Source organism: Palaemon carinicauda, chromosome 18 (assembly GCF_036898095.1).
Source record: "Palaemon carinicauda isolate YSFRI2023 chromosome 18, ASM3689809v2, whole genome shotgun sequence".
NCBI classification, from domain to species: Eukaryota; Metazoa; Arthropoda; class Malacostraca; order Decapoda; family Palaemonidae; genus Palaemon; species Palaemon carinicauda.
The window spans coordinates 29,598,489-29,614,221 of record NC_090742.1 but is presented as its reverse complement, the minus strand read 5'-3'; the positions used below and the strand labels follow the sequence as shown (position 1 = coordinate 29,614,221).

Below are 15,733 nucleotides of genomic sequence, written 5' to 3'. Positions count from 1 at the left end.
ACCAGGAAAACTACCCTTATTGTAAGCATTGGTCGTGTAAACGCAAGTTTATTGCTATATGAATGCTCTATTTCGAATTACGCCCCTATTAACAGTCCCGAAGCGCTTTGTATTAATGTGTGAGAGAGAGAGAGAGAGAGAGAGAGAGAGAGAGAGAGAGAGAGAGAGAGAGAGAGAGAGAGAGAGAGAGAGGTACTTATCGAAACCGAATTATATATGGATGTATTTAATCTATTAAACAAAAATGGGATCAACTGAGAATCAGACAAAGTGCCACAAGCGTAATGCGATTCATGTTCGGCGCTGGGTTGGCTTTGTAAAAGGACTCTTGTGTTCTAGTAAAAGAAAATGTCCTTGAATTTATTTATAAAATAATCTTGTAAATTCACAGACCATGGAACTCCTTGCTGATGTCATAGGTTACCAATGTTAGTTTTGCTCTGAGTTAAAAATATTGCAAAGTTGTTATTAACAACGTAGTTGGGGCACCAAAATCAAACAGGTCTGACCCAAGCAGTACTTCGGCGGGACACAGACGTGAAACTTACATGTGTACTAAAAGGATATTTGTTAAATAACTGAAATGAAAAGAGTGAGTGCGTGAGTTACAAGGATTTTGGATGTTTCAAAGATTTTTTAGCCTATCCACGGAGACCTCATTTGTTCTTGGGTAGAGGGAATTAGTTTAAACGTTTAGAGTGTTTTTATGATCTTGTCTAACTCATCCCCGAATTCGTTTACCATGTTACTGTTTACTACATCCGCTGGAAGTTTGTTCCATTTTTTTTTTTTTTTGCTATTTAGTATCTAAAGAAAATACCACAGTGAGCCGTGTTGTATTTTTTCTATAATTCCAGTTTGTATCCGTTACAACTTGACTGATTTGTGCTAGGGTGAAGAGGTTGTTATAGTCTACAAATATTGTTATACCTATACGAATTTTGAACCTCTATGAGAGAGAGAGAGAGAGAGAGAGAGAGAGAGAGAGAGAGAGAGAGAGAGAGAGAGAGAGAGAGAGAGAAACTGGTGGGCGTGGCTCACAATGGGAGCTGCCTAACTAGGTTGTAGGCACCACGTTAAAAGATTTCGAAATCATTCATTTAACAAAAATTCAAAGCTGCATGAATGCTGAATTGCCTAGGGCTGCCGTTTAGTGAGACTATAGAAAAATATTTGATATAAATAACTGTGTATAGCCTTCTTATCAGGGACTGTGTGTATACGTTAAATACCCAAGTATGTATTCATGATAAGCTGGTGGTGTAGGTCCTGCAGGAGACAATGTTTTGTGATTAGATGAGGAAAACATCTTTTGAAGTAAAATATTGATTTCTATGTACTTGTATATGTTCAAGCTGAGTTATGGCAAAAAGCTGATTTTGTCTATTAGTAAAATAATGAAGTACTGTATTTATGTTATACCTATGTTGTGTACGTTAAAGAATTCACTGACTATTTGTATATCAACTAATGAATTATTTTGTGTATGTATAGTGTCAAAATAAATAACCTACACATTACAAAATTCACAGATCCTTCTTACGCTTTTGAAAGGCAAAATATGCATAAATTAAGCAGTCTTTTACAATATTTCATCGCCAACAGTTTAAAAATCCTAAATATGAAAAAAATAAACTTTTCTCCCATATCAAATCGGAATAAGTAATTAAAACCCAGTATTGTAATTTTATAAGATATTGATGAAATATGAAAATACGGCCCTTTCAATTTCATCACTGACGTTAAAAAGAAATTTATGCCTAGAACCAGACACTGTGTCTTCCTTGACCAACAACTACGATTAAACTAACTTTACAGTAGTGTTCATACCATGGACCCCAATACCATAAAATGACGGTTGAGAAATCTCAGTATAATAACCTTTCACAGATATTGTCAGAGCATCAATAAAAAATTCCTTGACAAATTTAAGTCTTTGTAAGAAAATCGCTGGTTATTCAAACATCTAGAGTTGAAAGTAAAGGTTATTCGAAAAAACGTCAGAAAAATAAACCTGGAAAGTGTGCTCTTATTCCCATTGATTCCATTGTTTACAAAATCACTAGTTAAAAACCCTGGTCCTCCTTTTTCCAAGTCTATGACTAAAATGAATCTTTCACAGGCGGAAAATACATCCCTAGGTACCCTAGACAAGCCCTAGAATTACCCTAAATCAGATAATATTTCTCCTTATATTTATCAATCAAATCCGGAATAATTATTCTACATATTGTTGCATCTTCTATAATTTTAATATGCTATGTATTTATCTTTGATAAATTGCTTTAAGATGCAACAAACGTAAAGATTGTTTTATTTTTAACATACTATTCTGAAATTACCTGTTTTGATTTGTGTGTGTGCTCTGGAAGATATATTCATGAAATTTTAATTAATTATGTTGAGTGTCGCAACAAGCAGAACTAAACAAAGGCAAGAAATCCATAGTAATTAGATATTATAAAGTAATCTTATATATTGAAACCAAACTTCAATTGTTGAATAACTCCCTATTTAGAAAACTATTGTTTATTTCTGAGGAACATTGGTGATATTTGAGTCCTATCATTAAATTTCTCCAAAAAATTTCAAGATAGACTAGATAATCAGATACTCAATATCTATGCCCTGAACTGCAAAAAAAAAAAAAAAAAAAAAAAAAAAAAAAAATCCAGATTTGTGGATAAATTCCCGAAAAGTAGGGGCACTTGGTTGAAAATTTACTTCATCTACTCAGAGACCTCCACTAACTCTGAATCTATATCGTTATGCTTATATTTTTCTTATTTACTTCAAGGGCTGCTTTTCTGGTCCTATACTGCAAGGTAACCCTACTCTTTACAAGACTTTTACTGTCATTTTATCGTATACATTCCAAGGCATTCAGCATTTCACAAAGCAAATTGCTAGTTTATTTTCAAATCCACACTATTGAAGCACTTACAAAACAAGTGTGTCTTCTAGTTTTCGCTTGTAAACCTTAATATCTTCAGTATTTCAGATGTCTAGTGGTAACTTATTGTATAGTCTTGGGACAGCATATTTGAAAGCTCTAGGACTATTTTGTAGATTGCCTAGCCCTTGCGGCGGCCACGCACGGGCTCTTCAAATAATGTAGCCAGTAGGTGATCCTTACAGTAGACAGATATCTTGAAACCAATAATTTGAAACCATTTGTAACTATTCTCGTGTCAACACGATTTGTTGGCTGCACAATATGTAATAATTCTCCTAGATATTTTGGACACCCGGTTTTGAAATATTTTGTCAAGGAAATGCCTATTTAATTGATCCCTCGATAGGACATTTGGACTATACAATGCTTTCAAAAGACATTTGTATAAACAAAATTCATTATCTAATATATACAATTAACGCATAAGAAAATTATTTCATGTTGCTTCACGAACGCCTGTCAAGAAATCTAAAATAAATTAAAAACCTAAAATGCAAGGATTGATTATAATTATAATTTACATTGAAACTAAAAGGCTATTTCATACGAAAAGTGTTCCATTCTACACAACCAAGTCAGTACTGATGCCACATGCTTGTGTTACATTAAAGGAGCCGAAATCCTTTAATGTGTACCACCGCCAGGTTTCCACATGCAGACGTCACCACCAGGAGACACAGAAGGATATTTAGATTCACAGTTAACAAAATTTGATAGTGAATTAGATGCAAAATTGTTTTAAATCGACTTCGTGTCTCCAAGGGGACCACCATTAAAGACTGGTTTTATTAAAAAATATAGCCGGTTTTAAATTCTCGATGATATCCTCTTACCTGTTTATATAAAGCCAAGTAATCTGCAAAGGAAAAAAATACATGATTAGGATCAAGTATGAAACTGCTTATACGCAAATTTTCAATAGTCATCCCACTACATACAAAGGATAGATGTTATTTTATTCTATTTCAGAAAAGAAGATTTCGTTGTTTTTTACATATCTGACAAAAATGTAAGAGGGGAACCTACCAACTTCGTATTTCAAAGGCAAGGCTCTATTTACTATCTTTTAAGCCCAAAGCTGAAGACAAAGGAAAGGCGAATTGAGAAACCATTTCTTTACTAATCCGACGAACTTCATCATGACAATGTAAATGTCGGTATTCTTATGAATTGTGAATCTTAAAATAGGTTATTGCAATTTTCTTGAAATACTAATTTGAAATACACACATTTCATGTGCTCTTTACAGCATAATTTTTATAGTTATGATATTATATAAAAGCTTGGAAATCGAAGACGAAAGAGTGGCTGTCTTTATTGACATCAGGAATTCTATGATTAACTGGCGTGTCGTCGACTCTTCCTATTCTAGCACTTTTAAACTTGAAGAATGTATTCTTCAAGGAAGCGTTTTAAGAAGTACACTGTTTGCTTATGGCTACTAACAATATTACTATAATACTGCCAGTTGGAACCCTAAATTCATTTTTATGCAAATGACTTTGTTACTTGATATACTTCCAAAATTGCAACTTCCACGCACAAAAAAAAAAAATTCTAAATACTGCCATTGATACAAAAAAATGAGGTTCAAGATATAGACCTCTGTCTGTACAATGACTCAATTGAAGTCAATTGTACTGTGAAGGTTTTAGCTTTGACATTTGACATGCTGTACAATTGGAAAGCTTATTCAAACAACAACACTAATACAAAATGTAATAACTCAGCTTATCGACGAAATATTCAATCTTACGTAAGAAGCAGGACGCACTAACATTTAATTATTATTCTATCTATGATTGATCACTGCAGCCCAATATAATCTTCTTCTATTATAGAATCGTAATAAGAAGCATTCAGCAACAAAATATAGTTTTTGTGCCTTTTCGAAAGATGTGTTGATAAGTTTATTTATGTCTCACGTGGGTTGTGGTATGTATGTGCAGGATATTAACCTATAAATATTGCACTTCTCTGGAAGTGAAAATTTGTTCCATTTATTCTATGTAACTTATACCAGAAATCTATGGAATGTTTGTAGAATATTTGATACAATTTCTCCTGGATGTTATTTACACGAGAATCACAGTTTTAAAGATTTTGACATTACATTCAATATGTAGTGGCTTAACACACATATTTTGATAACTAATTAATGATATCTTATTCAAATAACATATTATACAGCGCAGCCTTTTAGGCGATAGAAATTTCAACTCTAGTTAGAGTAATAAATATTACATAGGGGGAAATTTACAGAAGAATGAACAAGGTAATTGTCTTTTTAACAAGTAAACTTTTTTTAGGATTTTTTTTTTTTTAATATGTTCGAGTCATCTAAAGCTGGTGTGTACAAGGTCCCTACGGCTTCGAAATCTAACTTCCAATCTCTAAGCCCTATAACGATGACAACGGGTCGAGAGAGAGAGAGAGAGAGAGAGAGAGAGAGAGAGAGAGAGAGAGAGAGAATCCTTTATAGATAATTCTGACATTTTCTTAACATTTGGCAAATACTGTCCGATTCCCACTGACTTTCCAACAATAATATATATGTCAGTTTTAACAGACACGAGGACACTAAGAGAGCTATGCCAAAATTCCTTTGTAAATTGTTAGTCAATCCTGGTGCTTGGCTTAACCAGTAACTGGTGACTGTACGATGTAGATGGCCTTGTTTTCTTTATATTATAGGCTTACGTTAATGAAGCATGGAGAACGAGCAATTAAATAATTAAAATAACATCCATTACATTAAAAGAGATAAAATTAAATATACGAAAAATATTTAGACAGTGTTCGCTGTAAATTTGTAAACATGCTGCAACATTTTAAATGATTATGTTTACTTGAAAATACATTCTTAAATTGAATTACTTGTAGCATTTGATAAAAACTGGATCTATGTATGTAATAAAAAAAAGCGTGATAATTGAAACTTTACTGAGTCCACCCCCCACCCCACCTTAGAAACACCAGGAAGTCCACCCAATACTCAAGAGACCCCAGAATGGGGGGGGGGGTGAAAAGGGAGGTAATTAGCATAATCCGACACGTAAAAGGTAATTTGTTACATTGTCATGTAAAGGCTTCTAGTTTTTATCAGAGAAAATATTACTAACATACGTACATATAAACACACACACACACACACTATATATATATATATATATATACACTGTATATATATATATATATATATAGCTATATCTCATAGGTAATAGGATTAACAGCCCCTATACCTGTCAGAGAAAGGGTCACCGACCATATAATCAACCAATAAACGCATTTACCAAAAGGGACATATGTATTAGAAATGGGTGTTTGTGAACATTTGAAATTAGGGAAATTCATCCCATGAAGGGAAGTGGGATTTCGGCGGGAAAGATGAATTTAAATCCACATTAACGAAAGGATTTCCATAGGATTACCTACAAGAGCCCACCATTGCAAATCCTTACAAAAGGGTCGTTTAGAGTTGTCATAACGATGAGAGAGAGAGAGAGAGAGAGAGAGAGAGAGAGAGAGAGAGGTTATGTAGGGTGATAGTAATTTCAAAAGCATTATACAAATCTCAAATGGTGTACAAGTAATTTTACAGGTAATTAATTTCGTCAGACTCCCCCATAACACTATAACACCATACCCTCTCTCTCTCTCTCTCTCTCTCTCTTCTCTCTCTCTCTCTCTCTCTCTCTCTCTCTCTCTCTCAAGACCAAACCTTAAATTTACCTTAATAAATTCTCACAAAAACCCGAATGAAACTTCGAATATCTAACAATTATTTTCAATTACGTATAAATACTTAAATAGACACACCTCGATTCAACCCTTCCACCCCTCCTCCGTTCCTAACTAAAATCAGATTTGTGTTATAGTGTAGTTTCCAAGAGTACCTCCCAAGGTAACCCCTTCACCAGGGTATGGGTACCTTCTCTCTCCCTGAGCGTTAAAGTATATATATGTGCATATATATACGCACACACAGTATATATATATATATATATATATACATATATATATATATACATATATATATATATATATACATATATATACATATATATATATATATATATACATATAATATATATATATATATATATATGTATATATATACATATATATATGTATATATACATATATGTATATATATACATGTATGTATATATATATATATATATATGTATAGATACATATATATGTATAGATACATTTATATGTATATATATATATATATATCATATATATATATATATATATGTATATGTACATATATGTATATATATATATCATATATACATACATATATATATATATATATATGTATATGTACATATATGTATATATATATATATATATATACATATACATATATATATATATATATATATATATATAGTATACACAGTATACATATATATACATATATATATACATACACACATATATACATATATATACACACACATATATATACACATATGTATATATATACATATATAATATATATGTATACATATACATATAATATATATATATATATATATATATACATATATACATATATATATGATATACATATTTATTCTGAACCAGGAACAGATAGTAAATTTGGTGAAAGGGCTTTTAGCTACTGTGCGCCTAGACATTATAATAAACTGCCAACTGAAGTGAAGGACCTAAAGGAAGCAATTGAATTTAATTAGAAACTAAAGACATTACTTCTCACAAGATCATATGATTTGGAAGATGCTACAATCAAAGAACTTTATAAGTTATAATGAAAATGTTTCGTTAGATGATTGATATGGACCCGCCCGAGATGTAGTTCACTCGACTTCAGTGGAGGGTTGGATTTAAACCCAAAACAAGTAAAACAAGTATATTGAGACGGGCCGAGAGAGGGTTGTGAACTCAAAGGCAGGATGCAATCAACTGAGTTGTTTATTAAGGAACACTCTCCTTTACCTACAAAACCTCAAGGCAACAGGACATAACATGTTCGAGAGACAGACAATGTTACAGAGCAAAACCGGAGACATGATCATTCAGGTTCTTTCTAGTGCGAGGGAAGAGCGCAGATACAAGCATAATATATACAAAATAATTATGTACAATTGTGTGACACACGGTTGGTACATGGCTCCCCCCCTAAAAATGACATACTGTACATGTTAAATAGGGCGCCCTGATCTAGAGAGGCGAACTGTAGGCGGGTCATCTGGCAGAAGATAAGCAGGTTTTAGACGATCAATGGAGACCCAGTCTTCTTTGCCCCGAATGTTTAGTAGGAATGCTTTCGGACTGCGTCAGATCACAAGGAAAGGGCCCGTGTAAGGGGGCGTTAGTGGTGGCTTGCTAGTGTCGTTGCGCAGGAAGACGTGCGTTGCAGAGTGCAAGTCCGTTGGTATGTGATGCTTCGCTGGGGGCTTGTAAGTCTGGCGGCACGGAGTAAATTTTCCCTCAACATGACGTATGCACTGGAGATCGTCGGAGGAGGTTGTAGAAGGAAAAAATTCGGCAGGGACGACCAACGGGTTGCTATACACCATTTCAGCTGCCGAGACGTCGAGGGCGTCTTTAGGAGTGGTCCTTAGTCCCAGGAGGACCCAGGGAAGCTGAGTAAACCAGTTGCAATCCTTGCAGCGGGACATCAAAGCTGCTTTGAAGGTGCGATGAAAACGTTCAACCATTCCATTGGCAGCGGGGTTGTAGGCCGTTGTCTGATGTAGGGTGATGCCCAGGAGATTCGCTAATGACGTCCACAATTGAGAGGTGAAAGTGGTTCCCCTGTCAGAAGTAATATGCTTAGGGATACCGAATCTTGAAATCCATCCAGAGAGTAAGGCAGATGTACATGAGGCGGACGTTGCAGTTTCCATGGGAATGGCTTCAAGCCAACGAGTGGAACGGTCGATGACGGTAAACAGGTTACGATGTCCTTGTGATGTGGGTAGGGGGCCTACAACGACGACGTGAATGTGTGCGAAACGACGCTGAGGTTAAGGAAAGGTACCCACTCCTGAATCCGTATGTCGATGTACTTTGGAAGTTTGGCAAAAAGTATAGGCGCGGACCCAATCCTTAGCATCCTTAGAAATGCCGTGCCAAATGAACTTCGCCTTCAGCAGCTGTGCAGTAGAACGGCACGAGGGATGTGAAAGGCCGTGAATGAAATCAAACACCTGTCGGCGCATGGGAGCAGGAATCCAAGGTCGCGGTCTACCAGTACTGACGTCACAGAGGAGGGTGGTGTTGGAGTGGTGTCGACAAGTACGAGTCTGCGTTGACCAATCGTCGGTGGGCGACATCGACAGAAGGTGGAAATGAGAGAGGAAATCCGCACCGAAGATTGGCATTGTGACGTCAGCAACGAGAAACTTCCAATTGAATTTACCATTTCCCAACAATAATGTGAGGTTCTCGTAACCGTAGGTGGGTATCGCAGATCCGTTGGCAGCTACCAAGCGGACATCGGTAGATGTAGACAGACTACGTCGTGCCTTGAAGAGTTTCCTTGGCAAAAGAGAACGACAAGCACCCATGTCTACCAAAAATCGCACGCCCGTTCCTGCATCCTGTAAAAAGAAAAGATTAGAAACACGGGAGGCCACCGCCACAAGCGATGGCCTACTTACACATTTTTGGCCACTGACAATCCTTGGCATATTTCTTCGCGGTTGCCCCGAATCTGAAGTGGTAGTAGCAAAACTGCGGCGGATGGGAGGTAGTAAGTGGCTGTAGAAGTCGTTCGTTGGGGCGCGAGCGATTGGTGGGTGGTGGGCGGCTTTGTCACCGCTTCGGCACGTCACGGGGGTAGGCGTGTATGTCCTACGGCATTCATGTCAGCTTCGGTTGACGTTGAATAGGCATCCTCGTCGTCAGGGGTGGAGGCGTTGATGGAGGTCTTGAAGTGGCTGTCCATAAGGGTGTCGGCTTTGGTCATCAAGTCCTTTATGGGTAAACTATCGATATCGGGTATGGTAGCGCGTACAGGTTCGGGTAAACGGCGTATCCAAAGGGCACGAAGTAGGTTCACCTCACGAGGAGAGCCGTCTGCGGCAGGTTGAAGGCGAGCGATACTGGTCATTTCCCTGAGGGCAAGCGAAGCCCTTTGGTCCCCCAACGGTTGTTGCGAGAGCTGAAAAAGCTTTGCTATACGGGCAGCTGGCGACGGCGAGTACTGCTGCAGAAGGTATGTTTTGAGGGCGTCATATGCTATTGGGGTGTCTCCTTGTTCACAAAGCCAGTCGTAGATTTCTGGGAAGGTGTCCTCGGGTATCGCCGCGAGAACATAATCCGCTTTGGTGGTTGAGCGAGTCACGCCCCTGATACGAAACTGGACTTCTGCGTGCTGAAACCAAGAAAACGCCTCTCCGCTGGCAAACGATGAAAGTTTGAACGGAGCGGCCGCAGCACCAACTGCCGTAGAGTCCCCCATAGTACCAACGATGAAGGGGCGAGGGGGTGGGGGGTGGAAGGCGGTGGGAGCGAGTCGACTTCCGGAGTCACCAATGTGACGGGCCGAGAGAGGGTTGCGAACTCAAAGGCAGGATGCAATCAACTGAGTTGTTTATTAAGGAACACTCTCCTTTATATACAAAACCTCAAGGCAACAGGACATAACATGTTCGAGAGACAGACAATGTTACAGAGCAAAACCGGAGACATGATCATTCAGGTTCTTTCTAGTGCGAGGGAAGAGCGCAGAATACAAGCATAATATATACAAAATAATTATGTACAATTGTGTGACACACGGTTGGTACAATATATATAATATATATATATATATACATATACACATACAGATATTTATACATATATATATATATATATATATGCATACATATATATAAATTATACATATATACATACATATATATGTATATTTATAGTATATATATGTGTATATACATCATATATACATCATATATACATATATATAAATACATTTTTTGGGCTCAAGCCATGTCGTCCTGATGGAAGTTCCTATAGGGTAGCTTCCTAGGGTATATTACAACTACGGCGATATTCCCAGAGAATTTACCTTAAGGTACCAGAATTCTAACTCCTGGAGCGAGTATCCCTCGAGAAAGGGATATCGCGACATATCAGAGGACGTATTCTAGACACGTCACATGGCAATCTACGACCTGAACAGAGATTCGTCTCGTAGGAGGGAGATTGACGAGATACGAATTCGGGAAAGAAAAAGGGGAGCCGCTCCCAAGGCTTCCCTATCCCCCGATTCGTATACGTGCCTGGCGCCAATCCTGGCGCCATCTGTATTCCTTTTTGCGTAGCTTAACAACTCGGTGTTTTTTCCTGTTTTTCTCGCAAATCTTGGATTTATTCAACTTTTCATGGCTTCTTCGTCTTCGTTGACCTCGGATAAGTTGAGTATAGTGTCTGTTATGTATAAATGTAGGCTCTTGGTAAAATTTTGAGTGATTAATAGGATTAATCTTTGATACAAGAGCCGTAGCCTACCAGAGGTGTCCTGGACACTGTCACTCGCTAGGTATAAATTAGTTAGTCAGAGTGACATTCCTGGTTGTTTTGCTTAATAAAATTTAGCTATTTAGCTTTACATAGGGTTTCCTTTCGTGCTTAGTATTATTTGGCGAAGTATTCGCCATTCTGGCCTACGCTAGGCCATGTAGCCTAGTCGTTTGGTCCTAGTACTTAATGCATGATTATGGTTTTTCCGAGTGTAATTAAAATTTTATTGAAGCTTTAGGCTATATTTTATACATTTTAGACTGTGTGGAATATTTCCAAGATTGTATACGTGAGAGTTTCGGTGAATTAGGTAATCGATTCTCTTGGTGCCTAGGCTAATTGCTTATGGAGCCTTAGTATACTTTATTATACTCCCCGGTTGCTTTCTTTTCTTCGGAGAAGGTATGCAATCCCTTTCCCTCTGTTTAAGCCTTGGGCTTATCCCTAAGTGGTTTTTTTTCCGAATTTATTTTCGATAAAACTATACTAGGGTGTTACTGTACCTTCCTGTTCCAGCAGAGTCTGGTTCAAAGAGGGACAGAACAACAGAGTTTTTAGTCTGAGTCCGTGTTGTTTGGCTTGGGGCAGAGTCTCCCTCGCTGACCTAACACTTACAAAGGGAGCTTAGCTCCCTTAGGTCACTATCGAAGGTTTCTGTAGTTATGATTCCTTCTTCTGTGATCGACCAGACTAAGTCCTGTTGCTGTTCTCGGGGAGGATAAATCTTCCCTTGGGAGTAGCAACGCCTTCCTTGCTTTGGTGCTCTGGAAGCTGGCAGGTATTATACTACTGCGCTGGCCCTTTCCCTTAGATCTCCCTTAGGCTAAGACAAAGTTCTTGGCTGCGGGTGATCTGTCACTAAAGCAAGGTTGGCAGGACCCTCTTGTCCCTTCCCCCTCTATCTCCGTAATGGCCTAGCCATTACTGTACTGTACCTTGCCGGCCGGCAGAGCTGGCCGGCAGGGGTATTACTGTACCATATGTCATTCTACTTCTGGACCTAGTATAGGTTGGGATTTGGATTGACTAAGCCCATTGCCGGCCGGCAGAGACGCTGGACGGCAAGGGTCTTATGTTTTCGAGTGCTGCCCGGACCTCTCTTGGTCCCTCATCCATGCCTGCCGGCAGAGCCGGACGGCATTGGTCAAGGAAGCCTGAATTAAGTTTCTCCCCTTCCTTATATGCACTCTTTCGGTTGCCGGGCTTGGGGGGTTGTGTACACTCTTATCCCGGCATCCATTCTATTTTCTTCTAGTGCTGTACCTGTCCCGGCTGCCGGCCTATGAGGCCGGCAGCCGGGCAGGTGTAGTCTTCTGGTTCTTTTGCTGCCGGCTGGCATCGGTCTTGTACCTTTGCCGGCCGGCTTATGTCAGTCCTTGTCTGCCGGTCACCAAGAGTGTGGCCGGCAGCTGGGTACTACCTTGTGTAGTTGCTGGCCGGCAATCATTGCCGGCCAACACTGGCTGTTGCTGGCCGGCAGCTGCTGCCGCCGGCACAGGCATTTGAACCAGAGGGCTGCCGCCCTATAGCTGTTAAGTAGTATACTTTAAAGCTAATTGTGGTGTGTGCCGGCCGGCAAAGGCAGGCCGGCACACATCCTCCTATACTGTACTATTATTCTTCTGTATAGCATATACAGTAAGAAGAAAACTATAGTAAAAGTTTAGGTACAGCACTGTATCTTCTAACACTATTGTGTTTTCTTGCACAGCCCTTTGCTGTTGCCCTCAGACAGGAAGCAGAGTTCTTCCCCGTCTATTATCCAGGATTTTAAAATCATTGCCTAGGTGTGAGCTCCACCTGTTTCCTCTGGAAACCTTGCATTGGTTACTCTAGTAGAGATAAACCATTTTGATTTTATTATCTGGAAGGCTGCAGCAATGGGTTGTGAGGGAAACACAAGTGTGTGTCTTTCATTTATGAATTGTTATGCTATACTATGCATATCCAGTGATACATAGTTCACTTGATACTCATGGAAATTTCTTCTCTTTACAGGAGGACCCTCCGAAGTGCGGAAATGTTTTCTGCAATGTCCGCAGCAAGAACCTCTGCGGACATGAGTGTTGTAGGAGACACGCAGCATGCGCTGTCTCCAAGGATGATCTCCAGTATTGGGACCCTCAGGTATGTACGGTATGCACTAACCTGATTACTGAGGCTTTTGATTCCCCTAGAACGGCGGAATCAAGGGATATAGCTAGGGAAAAGCTTCGTACTTGGGTAAGGGGCTTCAAGAAGAACACCTCTGGCCCTTATCTTCCAAGTGAGAAGATGAGGGCGTATCTTTTTCCCCAGGCATCAGCTGAGGCAGTGATTCCCCAGCCTCAAGAGGAGATCCTTCAAGATCAAGTCCAGGTGGACGAGGAAGTCGCAGATGCGATGCAAGACATCCAGTTGTGTGACAGGATGTCTGACCTGGACGAACGTTTGGAAGAAGACCTCCTGGCAGAAGGTCAGGATCAAGTTCAAACCCCGGATGTCGTAGAGGATGAGGTCGACGAGGTGTCGGCTACTCCGGTTCAGATGCCGGAGCCTATCCCCCTCAACATCGGCTGGCCTCCCAGTAGAACTGGGACAGGCCCTCTCTTCGATTGTTGGAATGATCCAACAAATGCAGAAGGAGAATCAGGAGAAGGCGGCTGCAATGGAACTGCGTATGCAGTCCCTGGCAGAATCACATGGGCCCCGGAAAAGGCTCAATGTGAAAGACCTTCCCATATGCTCAGATGCTAACCCATGGAGGTATGCTGAGCACATGCCGATGACGACTGGAAAGATCGTCATCTCGGATAAGCTGGGTTCAGTTCCCCTAGAGGAGGTAGAATTCTGGCCCAGCAAGGCATCATATCCGGACTGCTATGTCCGGCTGAGAAAAGAACCAGCTTCAAGGGAGGAGACAGAGCCGAAGGAGGTCATTATTATGGACCACGCTAAGGCTCAAGCCCTACTTTCATCCTCGATGAAAGAGAGGGGCTTCTCGAATTCGAAGGTAGCTGCATTGAGCAAGAAGCTCCCTTCGTTTGTGTCCTCTCCTGATAGAGCCTTCCCCTTTTTACAGAAAGGGTTTGCGGCTGTCCTGAAGGCAGTCGAGGCCGGCAAGCCTTGCCCCTCCCTGGAGGAGTGTAAACCCTTGTCGCTGGCCCTACCTATGGACCACAAAGACTGGAAGGATGTCCATCTGACATTCTCAGTGGGAAAGTTGGAGGCTGATATTGCCGGACGGCAATTCGGCGAAGACCTCCCCAAGCTGTCCGAATCTCTTTTACGAAGAGAGTTCGAGACAAAAGAAAGACTGGCTGCCTCAATGTCTCATCAGACTACTCTCGAGACGATGGCAAGTGACCCCAAGGTCCATGAAATGTTCATGGTAGTGGCTAAGTCTCACTTAGCCACAGTGACGAAGGACCTTTATAGCTTCGTCAAGGCAAGGAGAGCTTGCAGGGAGTTCGTGTTCACCGGGGCTTCGGTGAGACACGAGCCAAGGAAGTTAATCTCCTCCAACATTTGGGGAAAAGACCTTTTCCCTACCGATGTGGTCAAAGAGGTTGTTGATAAGGCCGCCGTGGAGAATAGAAATCTTCTCCAGAAGTGGGGCCTGGCTATCAAAAGAAAATCTTCCCCGGATGAGGGTCCTCAACCAAAGAGGAAGAATATGAAGACTAGGCTACCATCTCGGCCAGCCAAGCCTTATAGACAGCAACAGCAACTGCAATTGCCTTTGCCTCCAGTGCCCCAGATGGTGGCACAAACCCCGACTGCCTTTCAGTGGGTACCCCCAGGCTGTGCCAGGTCAGTCAACCACATTCGCCCCAACGTTCGAAGGACAGTCTTCTTCCTTTCGTGCAAAACCTAGAGGAGCAGCCAGAGGCTCGTCTAGGCGCCCCTCAAGGGGAAGGGGATTCAGAGGTGGTCGTGGTCAGGGAGGCAAGACCTCAGGACGGCAGTCCAAGTGAAATGATACCGGTAGGAGGGAGACTGATGAAATTTTGGGATCGCTGGACCTTCGATCCCTGGGCCCAAAGCCTACTCAAGAATGGACTGGGTTGGAGCTGGTACAGCACTCCACCCCCATGCCTTCGGTTTTTCCAACACTCCACCCCCATTTTGGAGGAGTACGTTCAAGAACTGTTGGAGAAAAATGTGATTGATTTGTAATACAGATTTTTATGACTTGATACCTTGGTATCTCATTAAAGTGGTGTTTAATGGTTTTTTCTTTCAGATAAACAAGTTCTGTTTACTATCATACTTATGCTTAAAGTTTTG

At 40.3% G+C, this 15,733-nt stretch overlaps 1 long non-coding RNA gene across 1 annotated transcript in view; it reads right to left on the bottom strand.

Annotated features, from left to right (window-relative positions):
* LOC137657746 (uncharacterized) overlaps positions 1-15,733 on the bottom strand; it is a 161,672-nt gene that overhangs the window by 118,610 nt on the left and 27,329 nt on the right. The window contains exon 2 of the long non-coding RNA XR_011047199.1: positions 3,790-3,812. This is a non-coding gene — a long non-coding RNA (uncharacterized lncRNA). The remainder of the gene's footprint in view (positions 1-3,789; positions 3,813-15,733) is intronic.